The sequence below is a fragment of the Dasypus novemcinctus genome, chromosome 23 (genome assembly GCF_030445035.2).
Source record: "Dasypus novemcinctus isolate mDasNov1 chromosome 23, mDasNov1.1.hap2, whole genome shotgun sequence".
Lineage (NCBI taxonomy): Eukaryota > Metazoa > Chordata > Mammalia > Cingulata > Dasypodidae > Dasypus > Dasypus novemcinctus.
The window spans coordinates 62,226,137-62,230,250 of NC_080695.1; positions in this window are offsets into that span (position 1 = coordinate 62,226,137).

The following is a 4,114-nucleotide window of genomic DNA, read 5'->3' on the forward strand; positions in this document are numbered from 1 at the left end:
CTTTCCTTCCCCAGCCTTACATGATCACTAATCTACTTACATCATTATATATTGGTTTATATTTACATTTTACGTAAATGGAATTATACAACATCTGATATTAAGATCTTGTAGTATTAACATACATTAGTTCAGTTTCAAAGAAAGATGGTCTTTTATATGCAATTTTACCCATTTTCATATTTTAAATGAGGTATACTGTGCTATACATTCCCATGTTGCATTTTTTAGCTTTCCTTTTAGTAATCTACATGACCTTAGACCTTCCCTTTCAACCACTGCCATGTGCACATGAAAGCACCGCTAGTTACAAGCATCATGATGGGCTTTCACCTTTTCTATTCATTTCCATACATGAACATACATCCTTTTTACCAATTCTGCCCAAGTTAACCCTCAACTTTCTCTGCTCTCACCTCATTCTATTTCCCTGCTGACCCATATTCAGAACTCGAAGCGATTACACAATATATTTAGTTCACGGTAGCCCAATCGTACAGTATTTGTCCTTTTGTGCCTAGCTTGCTCCACTCAATGTAACATCTTCCATCATTCTCTTATAAAGGACTTCAGGGACGTGGTTGTGGCGCAAGCTACTGGGCTCCCATCCACCATACCGGAGGTCCAGGGTTCGATTCCCAGAGCCTCCTGGTGAAGGCAAGCTGGCCTGCCAGCAAACCGGCCTGAGTAGAGAGCTGGTGCAGCAAGATGACGCAACAAAAAGAGACACAGAGGAGCGACAATAAGAGACGCAGCAGACCAGGGAGCTGAGGCTCCCCCTCAAGAGACGACAAGCAGACACAGAAGAACGCACAGCGAATGGACACAGAGAGCAGACAGTGGGGGGTGGGGGATGAGACATAAATAAATAAATCTAAAAATAAAATAAAATAAAGGACTTCAGTAAGAGGATTAAGACCCACCCGGAATGAATAGTAAGAACCTTCTCACCAAAAAAAATCCTACTTACAACGGGTCCACGTCCACAGGAATGGATTAACTAAAGTTAAAAGAACGTACTTTTCTGGGGTCCACACAGCTTCAAACTATCACGAACAGCTTCTCCCCTGGAGCCTCCAGAAAGAGCCAGGCCTGCGGACACCTTGATGTTAGCCCCTGAAGAGCCATTTCAGACTTCTGACCCCCAGAGTGCCACAACAACTGAGTTGTGCGGGTTAAGTCACTCTACCCGTGTCCGCCTGTTACGGCAGGACAGGAGACGCACGGGGCGTGGGTGGAAGAGGGGCTCTCCGAGCCCAACGCTGACTCTCCTCCTCTGGTCTCCCAGCAGGGAATGAGTTCAAGGAGTGGGGGGAGCACGGCCCGGTGGAGAGGGCACCTGGTGGGGGGCTGAGGCCAGGGTGTGCCTGCCCGCGAGCCGGGCAGGGAGCTTGTCCCTCCCGCTGTAAAGCCCCTGGCACCCTGCAGCGGGGGACAGGAGCTTTGCCTTCAGGTCTGGCTCCCCCTGAGTCGCTGTGTCTCCATCCCTCTCTGGGCCTCGTTTGCTTCTCTGTGAACCCCTGAGGTGGCACCAGGCCCCTGCCGGCCTGGCCCCTCCACCGCGTGGCACCCGCAGCCAGCTTGCACGCTCGCCTGCCCGCTGCCCCCGGGAAGCCAGAGGGAAGCGGGAGAGCCCTGGCATCGAGCTGGACGCCTGCATGACTTATCCAAAGGGGTGCTGGTGCAAAATACCAGAAATTGGTTGGTTTTTATAAAGGGTGTAAATCTTATTTGGGGTAGGCACTTACAGATTCCAGGCCATAAAGCATAAGTTACTTCCCTCACCAAAGTCTATTTTCACATGTTGGAGCAAGATGACTGCCGACGTCTGCGAGGGTTCAGGCTTCCTGGGTTCCTCCCTTCCAGGGTCTTGCTTTTCTCTGGGCTCAGGGTTCCTCCCTTCCTAGGGCTCCAGCTTAAGGCTTCAGCATCGAACTCCAACATCAAAATTCCAGCATTAAAAGCCCTCATCTCTGTCCTCTGCCGTGCCTTTTATCTGTGAGTCCCCACTCACCAAGGGCTGAGGACGCAACGCCCTACTCATAACTCAATCACGCCCAGGTACAGACCAGATTACAAGCATAATCCAGTATCTATTTTTGGAATTCATAACCATGTCAAACTGCTACAACACGTGACCAATTGAACTGGAGCAGAAAGTATTCCCCGAGCTCTCCCTGAGCCCGCTCTGGATTTTGCCAGCCAAATTCCTCCCTCACCCCTTTCCAGAAGGACACCCCCCCCCGCCCCCCAGGAGGGTCTGTGTTGATCTCCATAATCAAGTGCAAAATAAGGGGGGAGAGGGAGAAGGGAGTGGAGGCAGGCGCGCAGGAAGATGAGGAGAAACGGGAGCTGTTCAGTGGGGGGGAAGGTGGGAGGGAGAGGCCCCAGGGCCGCAGCCAGGGGCCAGGCTGTGAGGGGCACGAGAGGAGGAGGGGGTTTTGATGACTGTGGCTGTGGAGTCTGTATTTGGATCCTTGTTAGTGACCTTTGCCTGAAAAGAGCAAAGAATGGGATTCCACCCACCCCCCTTTATATCCTCTATTTAAAAAAATATATTAACATTAAAAAAATATGAGGCCCCAATACACCCTCCACCCCCCTCACCCCACTCCTCCCACATCAGCAACCTCTTTCATCATCGTGGCACATTCATTGCATTTGGTGAATACATTTTGGAGCACTGCTGTACCACATGGATAATGGTTTACTTTATAGTTTACTCTCTCCCCCAGTCCACCCAGTGGGCCATGGCAGGACATACCACGTCCAGCCTCTGTCCCTGCAGCACCACCCAGGACAACTCCAAGTCCTGAAAATGCCCCCACATCATGTCTCTTCTTCCCTCTCCCTACCCTCAGCAGCTCCCGTGGCCACTTTCTCCACATCAATGCTACAATTTCTTCCATTACTCACCACAATAGTTCCACAGCAGAACACCAGGAAGTCCACTCTAATCCATACTCCATTCCTCCAGCCTGTGGACCCTGGGATGGTGATGTGCACTCCCCTCTACAGTGAGAGGGGCTTAGATCCCACATGGATGACTCCTCGTGGTTTCTTGACGGCAACGGACCCCCAGAGGTCTGCGAGGAAGAGGGCGGCACAGGCTGCTCATCACAGCCGTCTCGACAGTGATCCCGTTTAAGCCTTACAACCATCCTGGGAATTGGGTTACTCTTATTCCAAGTCTGCAAATGGGGAAATCGTAGCTTGGGGGAGCGAGAAGCACCAAGACCTGTGTCCAAAGTCGCTTTTTCTACTCTCCCGGAAGCCTTGAGGCCTTCTAAGCAACACTCGGCAGCCCTTCCTCGTGAGCGCCAGCTCTAACCGGCTTGTCCACCTGTCCACGCATTCATTTGTTTACACTCATCCGTTAACTCACCAAGCCCCAGCTCACCCCCTCCTCCCTGCCAGGCTCCGGCCAGGTGCTGAGGGACCTGCATGCTCAGGTGCAGCCCCGGGCCTCAAAGAGCTCACGGTCCTGACAGACAGACCAAAGGTGGACTGTCCACCCCAGGGGGTGAAGCGCTGAGGAAGAGGAGGCACCTTGGAGGTGTAGGGGTGACCAGGGAAGGCTTCCTGGAGGAGGTGGCTCCTTGGCAAAGACCTGAAGGCCAAGGGGAAGAAGGGGGCATCTACTCTCCTCTGGGCGGCGCAGGGAGTCAAAGGGATCAAGGGTTTGCAAGGGCGGGGGGCAGCCGAACTGCATCCTGAGAGACGGGGAGTGGACAGAGAAGCGGGGAAGGTCCGCGGGGCAGCAGGAACGGCATATGCGAGGCCCGGGCGCGAGCCTCGCCCCGGGGTGACGGTGCAGACAGCCACGGAGGAGCCCTGTGCAGGAGCCCGGGCGGAGCGGGGCAGGGCCCGCGGGGGCCCGGGTCTCCAAGGTGTGGGAGGCGGGCAGGCTGCGACCTCACCCTGAGGGCAGCGGGGAGCTCTGAGCACTGCGAGCAGGAGGGCGGCTCCTGAGGTGGTGGCTTAGAAAGAGCGCCCCGGCTGCAGAATCGAGGGGGGACTGGCAGGGGAGGCTGAGGCCATTCGGGGAGAAGGACGGCGTCGTGAGGGGGGGCGACCGTTCTGCAGTTTATTTCAAAGCCTGTCCTGGGTAATT